Consider the following 17,250-nt stretch of genomic DNA (forward strand, 5'->3'; position numbering starts at 1 on the left):
GGAAAAACAATTTAAAGTAAATTATTTTCTTTACTTTTGTTGCTTCAAACTATTCAACTGCAACAGACAGTGAATGTACTCTGATTACAAGCTTCGCCTTTACTGTGAAAGATTACATTTAATTAAGGAGATTTCTAATTTGATGCTGCAGGAAATACAAACAGTATGAATCATGTGGTTGTTTCAGCATGCGGAGAAATGAGTAACTCGATGTCAGTAATCTGCACCCAGAGACTCAGTTTGGCCATTTCACAGCTGCGCTCTTCCCTGTTCGGGGCATCATTAATCTCAGACGAACTCACACAATATCTGGACTTTCCGCAGTGTTTACTCGCTTTCTCAGAGAAATTGTTGGGCTGAAGCTATTCTCTTCCGGCGTGTTTATGTTTGTAATACGAGATAAGCTCAGAGGTGTGTGTGTGTGTGTTTGTGTGTGTGTGTGTGGGGGGGGGGAGTATCGCGAGCGGCCTCCAAAATGCGTCGGCTGATTTTGTGTGTGTAGAGAGAAAAAATATTCTCCTCAGAGGACGACCTGCACTGCTCAGCATGGATGTACTCCTTCCCCTGCTCATTAGGGCCAAACCCAACCACCGCCGAGCCACAAATCTACAGTGGCCACATCACTTTGTCCAGTAATCGATTTCCCCACAGCCTCTCAACGCAGGACACACACACACACACACACACACACACACACACACACACACACACACACACACACACACACACACACACACACACATCAGCGGCAAAGCAAAACTCATATACAAGGAGGAGCACAAGCTGTGCAGAGTCCAGGCGGGGTGTCAGTTGGTAATCATTAACACAGACTCCCGTGTTTACTTTGCTTTTGTCCCTTTGCTGTACGTCTGTTCACCATGTGTCTCATTGTGCATTATCAGCCTCTGCACTTTATTTACACACTCCGTATACAGACAGACACGTGCGCGCACACTTTTAACATCTGCTCCCGACAGCAGTTGCGTATCCGAGTTACAGTTTGCTGCCGACTTTTTTCCACTCGCTCACAGATGTACCGCGGAGGAGAAAATAGACGCCGTTCGCGTGGATCGTAATTAATCTGCAGACAAAACAAACAGACGTTGACGGGAAGTTCAGGGATTGCGTGGAGACGGATGTGGGGGGTTGATTTGATGAGCGATGACCCATCAAGAAGAGGAGTGGCAGACAGAGAGGGCAAATATAGGGCAAGAATTTCTATTTCATCATTCATCTTGCTTGTACAATTAACTTGAAGGCTTGGAGAAAAAAAAAAAGGTTTTACTCCTTTATGATGGGAAGCGTTTCACTTTACCCATGGCATGATGTATTAATGTATTTTATTGAAGTTTTTAATCTTATGTAGCCTAAACTCACAGTGAGTGGATGTCTTATGGCAGGGGTGTCAAACACATTTTGTTTCATCGGCCATATACAACCTAATTTCATCCTGAGTGGGCCGGACCTGTAAAATAGTGCCATAATAACATTTATCTTTAAACTCTTAAGTTTATGTTTCTTGTGGCGCAGAGTATACATGATGAAAATGTCTACATTTTCGTAAGACCAAAGAATTACTACTGACAGTGACTACAATCTCAACATAAAGTCAATTTTATTGAAACCTTCTGGTGCAAAATACAGTGAAATGTGAATAACGTCTCCTATAGCTGTTGCATTATGGGTGTTTTTACAAACGCACCCTGACAGCATGGCTTTGAGGCTAATTTGGTAGCAATGCGGTGGCAAGCCACTGATGTCTCAGTTCTAATCTCAGTGTTGCTTCCACTACTCTTGTTTTTGAAAGTAATCTACATTTTCTTTACACTACACTTGGTGCACTGGAGCCACTTGCAGGTAGATTTAGGCCTTAAGTTTGACACTCCTGGTTTAGAGTGAATCGAGCGAGTTTTGTTCTGCTTTACTTTTATTTTAAAATACATTTATTGGATGTGTTTAGTCCAGTGAGAGAACATGGACTGGGAGTCATGACCCTCTGGAGGCATGAGCAGAAGAATTATTTACCACTGTGAATCATGGTGTGCAGGACCAGTAGCAGCATTTGTGCCTTCCTCATGGAGACGGACCTCGGGCTTTTCCAGAAAGTTTAGTTTTCTCGTGTTTACACCAGTGTTTTCTTAAAGTTCCACCTTGGGGGCTGTTTCCAAAACGTTGCCCAGTGAACGTTTTCTGTTTTCACTTGAAGAAGTGAGGCTAAATCTGATGCATTTCAAGCCCCTGAACCCCCCCAGGTGGGGGTGCGGTCAACCCCACTGTGTCCACTGTGGTGGCGGGTTTTTCTGCTTTTGTCTTTGCATCTGCTGCCCCCTCCCTGGGAGAGCCGGGAGCCACATCTGCCCCTTGGCTGAGTGTGGCGGGTTGGGGGTGCGGGGGGTCGCGAGGCAGCCGCTCCAGGCACAGCATTAGCGTACACTTACTCTGGGAATGCCCTTGACGAGCCAGACGTGAGCAGCATCGGTCCCGAGGAGAGCCAGGAAAAGACAAAGTGAGACGAAAAGGACCGAGAACAAGCCTAATGGTATACAGCGCGAGTGCCTCATTAGCATTAATCATGAATCACACCATCTGATGCTACGAGGCTTTCACAATAGGCTTTGTCTTATTTCTTACACACACACACACAAATCAGTATCTCCACTAAGTGGGAAGAAGTTTGGAGATGCTGTGTGGAAATGCACATCCAATAGTGCCACCGAGTGTTTTCATGGAGCAGAAGGTGCGAGTGGGTGGGGGAAATGTCAGGAAATAGTGAGCTGGGAGATGGAGGGGATGTGTGCGTTTAGTCTGACAGGAGAAGAGCAAGCTGGAGATGGATGGAGAGAGAGGAAGAGGGGGGAGGGGGCTGGAGTAGGTGGGCGGGAAGAGGGAGAGGGAGAGAGAGAGAGAGAGAAGGGACAGAAAGCGCCTGGCTTACCGGAGCTGTTGACTGTGTGTTCGAGTGTGTGATCGTGAGTGCTTCTTGAGCCATCGTGTGAAAAGAGAAAAAAAGGGAGAGGGAAAATATATTGTTGCAACAGATTTTTTTTTTGAATTTTTCCTTCTTTTTTTTTTTTTTTTTGCTTCAAAAGTGCCACATCGGGCTCTGTGAAGAGGAGGACAAGTTGTCTGCACCCTTTCCTGGGATTGTGAAGAGGACTCTGGGACGACAGCGTGCTGCCAGGTAGGAATCTCCCCCCCAAAAAAAGAAATGAAAAAAAAAACAACAACAAAAAAAACAAAAGAGGAGGATGCAATGTGGAGATGGTGGAAGCTTTCATCTGTGCTCCTGCTTTGAAAACGATGCGACTGAAACGCCTGGTTTTGATGTGTGTGTGTGTGTGTGTGTGTGTGTGTGTGTGTGTGTGTGTGTGTGTGTGTGTGTGTGTGTGTGTGTGTGTGTGTGTGTGTGTGTGTGTGTGTGTGTGTGTGTGTGTGTGTGTGTGTGTGTGTGTGTGCGTGTGTGCGTGCGTGTGTGTGTGTGTGTGTGTGTGTGTGTGTGTGTGTGTGTGCATCCTCCAGGACACTGTACTACAGTAATTGTGATGGGAGAGTCAGGTTGTACGTATATAGATGGAGAAGGAAGACGAGGAGGAGGGGGTGCAGCTTCCTCCTCACAGTGCCTGATCCTGGGTGACACATGTCAGAGGGTGTTAGATTTACACTGACAAGCATTCATTTAAAGAGAACCCCCCCCCAAAAAACCATGAGCGATATAGAAGGACTGGGGAGCATAATTCCTGTTCAGGTGCTTTTTCCCGTCTCGTTCTGTTGTACCTTGCAACAGTTTCTCAAGCCAGCGGACCGGAGTGTGTTAAATACTCCCACCAGAGTTGACATTTCTACTCATTCTCCTCGTGTGACTCTCAAAATATTAGCTCGCAGACAGTGGCGCTGCTGCGAGCCAGTGCCGGCTGCATGTGGCTCCACAGCTGCTGCGTTGATCGGTGGCATCAGTGACAGGCGGACTCCCACCGAGGGCTCGGCTCAGCTCCTCGGTTACAGTCGGAGGAGGAGGAGAAAGGAGAACGGACCGATCTGCCGCTCCTATCCAAGCCTGTATCTGGTGTTCCCAGCCCAGGGCTCGCTTTCTTTGTCGTTAAATGAGAAGTTATACTGTAATCAAATCACTGCGCTGCCTCTGCTGCTGTTTGTCATGTCCCCTTTGTCGTCCCTTATCTCTTCCCCTGTCTCCCTCTCTGGCCTCATTATCCAGGATTCAGCTGAAATGAACTAGTCGATCTCTCTTCTTTCCAATCCCTCCATCCGTCCGTGCGTGCGCGCTGATGTACAGTACACTATTAAACCAAAGCAGACTGGAAGGCCGGGGGCTTAACAAAGCTTCCCACTTCTTCGCGACACGTGGACTTTCATTTCTTTTCTCATTTGGAAACATGAAAAGAAAAGGTTGGTAGATTGTCAAACTTCAAATAGCCTCGCAGACGAACACGCCAACTTTGCAGATCTGGTCTTTTCAGACACAAAACCAATTCAGCTGCTTCCATTTGACTCCACTTTCCCACCACATTCCCTCCAAGCCTTTCTTCTCCTGCAAGGTCCAATAAATCCCATTCACATCTACTGTGCCTTTGTGGGCTCATTGGAAAATGGATTTGTGCCACAAAAATCTGCAGCCCTCTTATATTCATCCCATTGTTAGCGTTGGGTTAACGTGTAAATCACGAGTAATTTATGGAAGCTGTTTAATACGATTAATTCACTTCGAGGACAATTTAATCACCTTTTTTTTTGGCTGGTGGGGGGTTTAGTGTGATTCGGCTACTGTGTGTGTCTGTGCTGTGTGCTGCATCTCCAGCTGGGAGATCTCCCTTTGCATCAATAGTTAATGAACAGCTCATTCAAAGAAGCTATTCACACCGTCTGTTTTCTTCTTTTTTTTAAACGACGGTTCAGCCTTAAGTGGTGTGTACTGTACTGTCGAAGCCTGAGGACTGGGTGGTGGGGGAAATACGCTGACCTTCACGCAACCTTGCAGCGCGACAGTGGGTGTTTCATGAGTTGTTAAGGGGTGGCAACGCTTCGTCTCATAAATCACATGAAAGAGGTTGCAAAGGGCGTTAAAGTCAGGAAGTGGTGAGGAGATCTGAGCTGTTTTGGTGGTGAGCAGGGTTGAATCTGTGGTAAGAACGGACTGCATGTATGTGGATGTGCGTGTGTGTTGGTGGATGCTGAGCGTATCACTCCATCCGTGGACGTTACTCCAGCGGTGGGCAGAGCGGCGGGCAGAGCGGTGGGCAGCTCCTTTCGGTCCAGTAGCCCGCTCTCTCCGTGACTCAGTGCCTCGTCCTCTCTGATTGGCCGGCGTCTCCACTCCGGGGGGTGGGGGACGACGGGATGGAGAGGACCTGGCCTCCCGTGAGCAGGGATCAGCCGTCCCTGTCACACAGCGTCTCACCGGACGCACTGGAGCTCTCAACGTGTCGAATGTTCGATGCAGAAATGAGCGGAAATGCTTGTGATTTCCACGAAGAGGCTGTCCTCTCTCACGGTCACACATACCAGCAAAGTAAGACTGTATTCAGTCTCACTACAACCATGATCGTATCCATCTGAGGGTAGTTTCAGGCTCCCCGTCTATCTCTTAGTAAACGACGCTGTCGCATGTGACAGCTCTGAAGCAAACAGGGCGTGGAGCTCCCTGCCTGCGGAGACGGTCCCAGCTTAAACGGGGTCCAAGTCGCTCCACCAGGACCGCCAGCTCAAGAAATCTTATTTCTTTCTCTGCGGGAAGAGCCTCTGAGCTCCGGCCATGCCGCGGTACATCAGAACCATGGACAGTGGGCCTGTGTGGACAGAGCACTGTGAGATTTCAGCACCACCTCCTGTGAACAGCTCCCTGAGTCCACACGGTCGGAGTGAAGAAAATAATGAGGCCCCGTCAGAGCAGTGATGCAGGGTGTCATCTCGTTTGTAGATATTGTTCATGTGGTGATTAGATGATATACGGTGGGGAATTTCACATTTGGCTTTCAGAAGGAGCAGCCTGCGAGGCGGCGACGTGGCGGCGTTTGAATATTTACCAGCTTTAATCTATTTGTGTTTACGGAACCAACACTGACTGTCAGCAGAGTCCACGAGCAGCAGCACGCGGTGCTTAACCAGGTGGCCTGGCTAAATAATTACAACACTCATCACACAGGCAAAGCTAACAAACACCGTTTGTGCTTCTTCGCCACTGCGTCATTTATCGCCTGAGTGAGAAATCCCGAATATTGTATTGTTTTATTCATTCTATAGCTTTACAGCCTTCAATATGCTGGACACTGACACAAAGGAAACCACCTGAATATATGTAAGGAACATAAACTGTTAGACAGAAATCCTCACTAACTAAAACTAAAGTGCTTTCACCTGCAGAGAGGTCGCTCAACGTGGCAGGTTAGGATTATTAGAATCATTCCTAGTTTGTTTTCTCGCTTGGGTTTTGTTTAATTCCGTTGTGCTTGACCTGGCTTAGCATGTGTTAGTTTGATCTGACTGATTGTGACACATACTGGTTTAGTCTAGTTTGACCAACTTTACTTTGGCTTGATTCAGTTTGGCTTAAGTTGGAGAGGTTTGGTTTGGCTTGGCTTAGTTTGATTTGACTTGGGATAACTTGATTTATTTGATTCGGCTTTACTTGAGTCGATTTCGCTCAGTTTGGTTCAGTTTGATTTGACTTGTTTGCCATGGGTTGATTTTGCTTAGCTTGACTTAGTTTGATTTAACTTTACTTTGGTTCATTTTACGCAGCTTTTCCTAGTTTGGTTTGTTTTGACTTGGATTGATTCGACTTAGCTTGATTTCATTTAGTTTGGTTTGACTTGGTTTAGTTTGAAAAATGGGAACAAGCTCAATATATCTGAAGGATATGCAGGTTGTTTGGTCTGTATTTCATTTCCTTGTGCCTTGATGCTGCGGACTGAGCGACTGTTTGCACTAAACTACACCAGACTAATTGACCCAGATTGCTGCTAACATCTCACTCTGTTTTATGTTTTGTATGACATCTTATTGTTTCACTGTGTTTTACTGTTTGCATTGTGTCTTTTTACATTATTGTAACTCCTGTTCAACAATCCACCCTTCAACTGACAAATAATCTCTAAAGTTCAAGTTGAACATGAAATATGTTTGATTTGGGTTTCTGTAGCAGAGGTTGGTTTAGTTTGATTGCTTTGGTTGTGTCTGGTTTGAATTAGCCTAAACTGGCCTAGTTTGGCTTGTATGAGATTGGTTTGGTTTGGTTTGGTTTGGTTTGGTTTGGTTTGGATTACACTGGTTTGATCTGGTTTGGTTTTATTTGCTGTAGTTTGATTTGGATTGGTCTACTTGGCTTATAGTTTTTGTTAATTTAAAAATGTGCGTTAAAGGGTAAAATATAAATAGTTGGTATCTGTGTTTTGGATTTATCTTCTGTTATGACTACTGGTCTTAACTCTAATGATACTCAGACACCTTTTCACCCTTATCTTTGCTTTGCTCTTCCTTGATGCATCGGACCCACTCCAAAACGCTGCAAACCATTTGCCATTAATCTGTTTTGCCCGTAATAAATGTAACGTCTTTTATTGATTTTAATGCACAGCTCTTCTCTGCACATCATCATTTCTAAATCACAGCTCCGCCGGTTAGATTTATGGCATAATCTGAAGTTAATTACGCCCTTGATACAGTAACAGTTTTAAATGCAACCAAGGCGTCGTGTTCCATAGCGGGTTGCAAATCATCGCGTCTCATGAATTAATTAGATATATTTTACATCTCGTGTGTGATAACAGTGAACGCAGTGAGCGGGTGTGAAATCAGACATGAAAAGGAGTTATTTCTGAGAGGCCTGTCGGATGAAAAGCTCACAGTTGTCTTGGGTCTGGCGAAGGAGTCCGTCAAAGCCGGCTCGAGCCTGGCGGCCACGCTGGGGCGGTAAAGGGATGAGAGCCACTTCTCTTCATCCACGCATGAGCTCGGCGTGGCATTGATTTTGCACCCTTGCAACATGTGCTCCGAGAACAGAGGATCGCCGGCAGCCCCCTCCCCACCTCCGCCTCTACGCCCCGAGGCTGGCGTTATCACCAGTGGACAGCAGAAAACCACCCGTCTCCCTTCTCCCTCACACACATGTCTCCTAATTGAGGGAGCTAATAACTAACCGGGGTCGTTTGTATATGTGTTCATTAGCATAATTGAATAGGCATGAGTTAAGCGTCTTCCGCTGGCGCGTTAATGACAGTCCGGAAACACGAGCGTGGCCGTGTTCGTCGTGGGCAGGCAGACTGATCCTGTGTGATTTTCAGTTTAGTCCTTTCTAATTTGCTCTTCTCCTTTTGCCATAAAACCGAGCGCTGGTCTTTTCTCCGTCCCTCCCTCCCTCCTCCTCTAAGATGTCCTTGTATCGGTGGGCCATGCCTTTGACAGATCTAATAAACTGGGAGAGTGAAAACAGGCAGGAGGGCTTATTACCACGCTGGTTGGCTCGTCAGACTGTACTCGGACTCGCAGCTGTGTGAGTTAATTTTCATGTGTCACACAGATTGGACTTGTCAGGGTTCACACGTGTGGTTTTAGCTCCTGACCTCTCGGCGGTGACGGGCTGAGGCCTCTTGAGCACACGTCCATCTATAAAACCCGTCTGATGTTGGGAAGAAGAAACCCAGAGGGCAGAAGGAGGGGCAACAAACCCAGAGCTGATGTGAAATGGACATATAGTGAAAACCTTTGAGTTGGTTTTCCATTTAAATATGTTCTGAATATTAATGCTCACTTCTTTACAATTTTCACAAGTTTACAGGTAGGATGTTACTATATCTTGTACTAGATGTTGAAAAAGTACATAAATGCAACAATGCACGGTCATGCTTTGTCACCAAGAACACATATAAACACATATAAAACACATATAGAGGTTATTATTTATGCATATCTTTACTCACTACAACTAAACTTGTACTGTACATTTCTATATTTTACTAATAACTATCATTTATGCATGCTCAGTTAAATACTCGATATGACATATATAGAATTATGTAGATGAGGGAAATTTATCGTCAATCAGCTGATAATGGAAAAGTAAAATTATGCATATGAAGCTGTATAAAAGAATATAAATCGACAAAATTATGTATTATCAAAAAACTATTCTCTCGTGGTTGTATTTACTTTTTGTATGAATATTTTATTTGTCCCTGTAATCTTTTATACAGACACATTTATTGATAATGGCTAACTCACTGAGTTAACTCAATGGGGTCGAAGAGTTTTGACAAAACTGTTTTTCATCTTTATGTTGAGACGGTGGCGGGTGTTGCAGCTGCAGCTGTTGAAAGTAACTAAAAAGTAACTTGTACTCTAACTTAGTTACTTTGAAAAGCAAGTAAGCCGTAAAGTAACAGTTACTTTTTAAAGGAGTAACTAGTAATCAGTAATCATATTACTTTTTCAAGGCAACTGGGACAGCAGTGGTAGACATACATTTGTATATACTATACTACTATACTATAGTGAACTATTATCGTGTGTGGTAATTTATATGCAGATTAATTGTATCCACATATACAATATATTTCCCATCTCATCCTGTCACTGCTTCTACTTCTTCATCACTCCATCTCCGACTCCACAGACCGTGGGCTGAGGCTGACGAAAGCGCCAAGAAAGTGTTTTTTTGTTGTCGCTTTTTTCCAGCAGCACTCGGTGAGCAGGTTAGTGAAAGGTAAAAGGAAAGAGGAGAGAGGCACACCTCCAACATATTTAATTGTTGCATAGCAACAACCCACTGATTTCCAGTAGTTGAAGCGCGGCGCGATGGCTTGTTTTTGTGTTTGACAGAATGTGGATAAAAGGGTAATAGAAAGCTGAAGATGAGAGATAGAGAGAAGATCTCATTTTAACCATCCTAGTCTTCATCACTCTCATTTCTTTTTTCTTTTTCTTTTTGTAATATGTGGAGTTTAGGATGCTGACGTGAAAACAGCATACTGTGGATGCACGTTCTCCTCCATTTGTTATTTCTGCAATGTTAAAAGTCTCAAATTGAAACTATTTACTGAAATATCCTTTAATTTCATTATAGCCTTTCAAAAGGTTAAAGTTAACTATTTCTGTCTGACAAACTAGTTAGCAAACAGATTCCAAGTGTCTCAGAAGAAAATGAGGCTCTTTTATATATATATATATAAGATCCTGATGTCATCATCCATCTGCAACCTCCCCGTCGATTTCGCTTTTCCGCCATTAGAAGATCTGTCATGTTAAAAGGCTGTTGCAGAAAAGAGGAACGCAGGAGGCTACCTACAGATCAGGAATTTCCCCCCCAACTCCGTCCTTTAATGCATCAGCGTGCCCCCGGGGCGTGAGGCCTGTGGGAAATGGAGGGTGATCACTGATCATGGACTGGAAGTGTGTTATCAGCGTCCCCATCGAGGAGGCCCACTTCAGTAGGAACTGATCCCTTTAGAGATGCAGGACTTACTTACAGTTACAGTGCACGGGCTGTAATCACGTGCCAAACTCTTCCACGTGTCGACGTGATTGCGAGGAAAAGCAGCATGCGGGTGGATTTCAGAGCTCTGCTGGGTCCTCTGTGAAAAGAAGTACGGAGAAGCATGAGAAAGAAGTGGAAATTTACATTTCTTTTGTTGAAGACTCACACAAAAGCCAGGTAAAATGTAATCAGAGGCCATTTACTCAGGAGCGCCCTCCTTTAAAACACATACCATATAACTCACGATGTCATAAATCTTCAAAAAGGGAATTAGTTTTGACATAAGTTACTGGCACTATGGCCCCATTTACACTACATTTCAAGTGAAAATACATCATTTTAGCGTTTTGAGAATTATGTCAATTTCCACAAAAACAGGAGAAATGCTGAAAAATGATGTCGTTTTCATGTGCGGCCACTAGTGGGTGCTGTTGGTTTTCATAATGAAACTGCACAAACATTCTAACAGAGAACAATACGATATAAACAATACCAATGGGAGTGCACCGACATCCGTATGGATAGACCGGACTGTTGACGTGAAAACAGCAAAACATTTTGCACCTTCACTTGAAAACGTTGTTGTGTGAACGGGGCCTAAAGTACTACTTATTAAATTTACTGTAATATTATATACATATTGTTACAGTTTATCTTTTAATCTTCTGTCGCATTTATTCCTTTACCAGCATGGAAATGTTCAACTTCAGCTTTAAAATGTTTTTCATCAAGCGTCCTGCCAGGAAAAGGCATCTCCTGAACCTCTTCGCAGCTCTCTGGCGCCCCCCTCCTGAGCAGTACTACACCCCACTTTGAACAACCTCTGGTGTAGAATAGATTTTTGAGAAAAATCCAACGAAAATTAAACAAATTAGTTAAGTGTCAAACTATTATTTCATAAAAACACAGTTTTATAACATAATTTTTTTGTAAGTGCAATAGACAAATTAAAATAGTAAGCTTTACTTCAAAACCATAACTGTCATGAAAGTGGCGCATCATATTGTAAGTCAAATCTCCATTGTTGACAGTTTTTTCCATTAGTATCGACACTTGTATTCAAATGGCAGAACTTTGCCAACCCTACATATTCCACAGTCTGATATTGTGCTCAACACTGTCGTCCCCTGTCGTGCCCTGTCGTGCCCCTGCTTCGCTCGAGATGAGTTGAAGCTTCAGAGAAGAGACGTGGTAACGTGTGGGATTACCTGCAGCACGCTGAGCTCATACATCATTCATCCCACGTCACTTTCAGCCACTGCCAGAAGTCGAATTGTTCTGAATCCAGAGTCGTGTTGTTCCTGGAAACTTTTAAGCCACATGAACAAAAAAAAAAATGTGTGGTGTTATCCGAAACCACCTGCGTGTGAATGATAAACAGGCTCCGAGTCACCTGTCTGCCCGTCTTGGCTTGCTTTCAGGACAACAACTTCTCTAATTAAAAACTTTGGTTTTGAGGAAACTCTCCTGCAGACAGTGTGAATGGTGTCGTCGTCTCTCCGCTGGAGTCGGCCCTCGCTTCCTCTGTGTCTCTGTGCCATAACTGTCAGTATGCGTAACCTCTCAGGCCCCTGATATGATGAACCCCCAAGAGGAACAAATTACCCAGAATGCACAGCGAGAGCGTGGTTCATGCTGGATTATGGCGGCTCGAGTTTGACATTCACTGAGCACTCGGCGCTAATTTACCGTTTCCACCAATCGTGGCTGCATGGTCCGAGTTCAGCCGCAGGACTGAAATGTCTTTAGTCAGCGCAGAGGAGAAGATTTAACGCTTTCAGCGAGTTAAACTCACTAACCAGTTGGTTATTGCAGAATGCAATCCGGCACATTGAAGGCTTTGAGAAAGAAACATAAACAAGGTACACCGAAAGCAGTTTTGGATAAATGGTTATTACATAATTTTGAAACCCAACATGGAGGTTTTGTTTTAGGTTTCTCAGACTTTAAGGAAGTTTTATTAAATCGTTCCTCCTGAATTCTTTGAAAAACCTGAGGCCTCTCTTTGAAAACACATGCTAGGTTTGACTTTAATTCGAATTAGGAGAGTAAATACTTGTAATCAAGGTTGTAAAGACAAATAAATACAGAAATGAATACCTGAGCTACCCTCTACCTGTCTCTACCTGTACCTATTATTGTAGTTATTCACAACCAGCTCGTTGACATATTTACTGGTTCACTTTGCTTTGGGAGTAACTTTTTCATTATCAGTTAATCAAAGAGTTTGGAGCTTCTGTTAAAGGAGAAAAGTCTTTGGCGCTCATGCCTCACAGCAAATATATTGTGTGGAGTTTGCGTGTTCTGCCTGTGCTTCTCTGGGAGTTTTGAGAATCTTTTCGCTCAGACCACAAATGAAAGACGTGCTTGTGAGGGTTGATTAGTGTGGCGAGAGTTCTTCCTCCCGGCTCCAGCTCCACAAGCCTGATCGGAATAAAACCTGTGTTTTCCTGTCGTTGTTTTAAGTGATGAACTCTGAGCGTCGAGGATAAGTATGAGAAACACATAATTATCATATTGAGATGCAGCAACGCAACGAAAAACAACCTGAAAACCTGAACATTCAGTTCAACCCAAACCTCTGTGACGGCTTCATGCGAAGCTGAACATTAAACCTTATGCAACAGCTGAATTTGCATGAGAAAATTATCCCGAGCTAATGTTTCACTATTGTTTGGTAAAACCTAAATATGCATTTGTGCTCGGAGCTCAATGAGCCTTTTGTACTAGAAATTTGCATAGTCTTGAGGTTTTATTAGATTTTTTGACAAAAAAGACAATTGTTCTGTCCTTAAAGCTTATGTTTGGTTCTCTCTGGTATTCTTTGGGAATTAAAGAGTTAAAATGTTCATTGTCTCTTGTCACCAGGGTGCAAATTGATTTAGTGTCCAATGTCCGAAAAGTGCCAGTCCAATAAATGGAAATTGTTGGAAGGTACTTCATATTGATTACATGTAATTACTTTCCTCAGATCTGTTTTGCAAACAATCAGTGACGATGTGACTCTGGCAAGAAATGAATCCAACAGAAACCGTGAGCAGGGAAAAGATGGAGGTTAGCGTTTACGACACCTGTGTGACTGGAGACACAACGGGACGTCAACCCTCCCTCTCAACTGGACAGGGGCAGGAAAAGTGCAGGAGCTGAAGGTTTAAGAGCTTTTAGCGAGCTGGATTACACCCTCCGGTTTCCTGCACGCACCAGTCAGTTCACTGACAGAGTCTAACCTCGGATTCTCGGCTGCACACGGCGTTTACCCCGCCTGCCTTTGGTCCATCAATCAATCCAGACCGCGTCACGCTCTAGTAAGCTTGACTGGCACTAAGGAGGGGGAACGCAGCCTCACCAGCGCAGTGTGTGGCGCTTCACAGATCATACGCATATATTCACACATTTTCTGTTTTGCTTTCATGTGTCACCGCGAGAAAAGGCTGCTGCTCAAAATGGAAGCGAGCCGCTCGCCACCGCGTTGAGACTCTCCAGATGATAGACGCCGTGTGTCTCTCTGAGATTTATCTCGTCCTAATTTGCTTGACCACTTCTGCTGGTGAAGGATCTCTCTTGTCATGTCGTTTGGCTCCTAAAACGAGCTTTCTCAGTGATTTCTCTGCTCGCCAGGCAACGCTCTATTGATTCTTACATTGATCCCATTCAACACGTGCGTCCGGAGAGTGTCCTCTCATGTTGCCTGTCGTTACGTCACGTCACGTTATTGTACCCAGTCTCCTTTGAGTCCTCTTTGCGAGGTTTGACATTGCTCACAGTCCTTTGTTGTGCTCATGGAGCCTGTTGTGCGTCCGACCTGGGAGATCAACAAGGCCCTGGAGGTGGTGCAGCCTGGGCGGGTGGGGTGAAGGGTCAACGCTTGGTCGCTTTCCCACACCACATGTCGCCGCATCGCACGCCGCTGAGGCAGCGACCTTGGGTCTCGTCTATAAAACTTTGCATTGGATCCATCGTCAAGGTTCACAGATATGTTGAAGAAGGCAAATGGCGGATTCATTTCCTGAATGCTGATATGCTGACTGGAGTAATGAGGGTTGAGCTGGAAGCACAGCGGGAGTGTGTGCAACAATGGAAGAAAATGGAACCGCTGACGTGTTGTTGCTAATACAGTCAAAAGACGGAGGCGGATATTACTTCATCTCACTCCGACTACTTCCTTCAGCTGCTTTATTCCCCTTTTAAACAATGTCACATTAATAAGAAGCATGCATTTGTGGGATGAACATCAGAGGTGAGTTGGTGGGCTGCACCCATGAGTCTGCTGTTGATCACAAACTGCCAGGATCAGTTTGGGTCTGGTGATTTATAAGCCGCCATGTGTTTCTTCAGTTTCCAAAAAACACAAAACAAGAGGCTCCAAGAAAATGTTAAAGAAAACATTTCTTTCAAGCAAATTTCTTAAGAGTAGCGACACAACACCACACTGAGAGCCGAGCTGAGATATCAGTGATGTTGCCATGAAAGCTCACTACCTCGTTGCTATCAAACTCGCCTCAACGCCTCGCTGTCAGGGGGGATTTGTGAAAAAAACATACAGAATGCAACTGCTATAGAAGTGTTTGATTATTTCACTGTATTTTGCACCAGTTTTCATTCAAATTGGATTTGTATTGAGATTGTAGTCATTTTCAGGAGGAGTTGATTGATTTTTGTGAAAATATCAACATTTTCATCATATCTACTCTGCGCCATCCATCCATCCATCCATCCATCCATCCATCCATCCATCCATTTTCCCCCTTATCCGTTTCCGCGTCGTGGGGGTGACAGTCTGAGCACCGTCACCCAGATCACATTGCACCGATTAAGAACCTTTCCTGCAGGTGGTGAGCCCACGGGAAGGTGGCGCCTGGCGTGGGACATGAACCCTTTACCTTGAGATTACGAGTCTCATGCTCTGCCAACTGAGCTGGCCGGGGGCTTACTCTGCGCCACGACAAAGAAAAACTTTAAAGTTTAATTTAAAATGTTATTATGGAACTATTTTACAAGTCAAGAGGAAATTTGTTTGTGATACCCGAAACTAAAATGTGTTTGACACCCCTGAGCTAAATGCTCTATTGCTCATAATCTACAAAATTCAAATTTTCTTTGTAGTTTGATTCATTTTGCAGTCTTCCTTCTTCTCTTTGGTTGGATGACAGTGCAGTTTGCCAGTGTTTTTTATCTAGTTATTATTTTCTTGAGCACTTGACCTCCGACGACGCAGTGTGGGAATCCACACCAGATGATTCCATAACTTCATTTGAATTCATGAACCTGGAATGTGTCGCGAGGCTAATAAACAAGACGGTCATCCACATTTTTAAATTGCTGTAAATTATCACTGCGACAGCCTCTAATTAAGTCTCGAGCCACACTGGATTATTATCACACTGTTTTGTCATGGAAATGGAGAAAAAGCAAAGCCCGAAATAAAGACTGAAAAGATGCACGACACGAGGAAGACAAAAAGAGAGACGGAGAGGTGGGAAACAAAGCTTTCACATTTCATAGGAGGTGGTAATAAGATGAGCTTTTTCTTTTTTTCTTTTTTTTCTTTGCACACGAGCTCGCAGATGGCAGTTCTCTTCTTGTGTGTCCAAAACACTTCATTTATCTTTTCCTCCCAGCATTTTTTTTTCATCTTTGTGGAGGACTCTCCATCCACCTGCGCTCGCCCTCCTCCCACGTGGCTCTCAGAAAGTTTATTCCCGTCCTCACCTTCCTTGTTGAGGATAATGAGAAAATCCCTCCGACTTGGCAGTTATCTGCTTAAACAATGTGTTGCTGATTGAATGACGGCAGAATGCCTCTCCACGTGCCTCCTGTAGAGTCAGCCCCTCTTGAAAAGTTCAGATGTTTGAAAGTTTGTGCCACTGTCGATGACTGCGGGAAGTGTTTCATTCTCACCGCTGCTGCAGACGGAGAAAAGATTGCAAAGGCTTCCATGAGTCTTTCCCCGTTTACACGATGCATCGTGAAGACGCATCGTTGGCGTGCGTTTTCATTTCAGAAAAGTGTCACGTTTCCACAGAAACAGCAGAAACACTGAAAATGACGTAATTTACATGCCAGGGCATGTGGTGGCGCTGTTGGTTGTTTTTGTAATGAAACCACACACACGTGTGCAAAGAAGAATGCACTATAAACATTAAGAATGTGAGCAGAAGGACATTCCTATGGACAGACGACCAAGTTGGATTATGATTACGATAACTGTCAACTATGAAACTACCAAGTCCAGGAGAATCTGGACTGGGAGTGACGACACGATGGAGGAAACATTGTTCTGATTGTCCATCTACTGAGCATGTGCAGAAGAACTGTTTACCAGGGCCGCGGTGCCATGTGCAGGAGCAGCGGTTCAGAGAACTTCCACGGAGATGTAATCGGAATGGTTTTGAAAAGTTCCAGCTTTGGGCCTGTTTTCCAAAATTTGTCATATAAACGGATCCCCAATGCACTACACTACAGCCTGCCATGTAAACAAGACATACAGTCCTGGCATACGTACTCCATCATTCTGAGCAGTTTCTATGGTGTCACGTGGACGCAGCCGTTTCCTGTGTGGACGGGAAACTTATTGAGAAAGACGGGGAGAAAACATAGTTTTGGCTTGTCTGGACAGGGTTTCAGGTAAATAGGGTATAGAAGATGGTTTGATTTACTTTCACCTTCTTTTGTTTTGCTTTTGTTCACCTTTTCTGCTTGAAAACAAATACCCAAACAAATGAAGAAAAAAGGTTTGTCTTTTTAGCGTATCAGAAAGATCAAGTGGA

At 44.3% G+C, this 17,250-nt stretch overlaps 1 protein-coding gene across 1 annotated transcript in view; it reads left to right on the forward strand.

Moving 5' to 3' along the window:
- The window catches only part of syt1a (synaptotagmin Ia), a gene marked incomplete at its 3' end in the record, with an annotated part of 197,113 nt that overhangs the window by 98,402 nt on the left and 81,461 nt on the right, over positions 1 to 17,250 (forward strand). The window contains exon 3 of the mRNA XM_080491799.1: positions 3,090 to 3,181. The remainder of the gene's footprint in view (positions 1 to 3,089; positions 3,182 to 17,250) is intronic.

The sequence above is a fragment of the Lipophrys pholis genome, assembly GCF_963383615.2.
Source record: "Lipophrys pholis genome assembly, chromosome: 22".
Taxonomy (NCBI): domain Eukaryota; kingdom Metazoa; phylum Chordata; class Actinopteri; order Blenniiformes; family Blenniidae; genus Lipophrys; species Lipophrys pholis.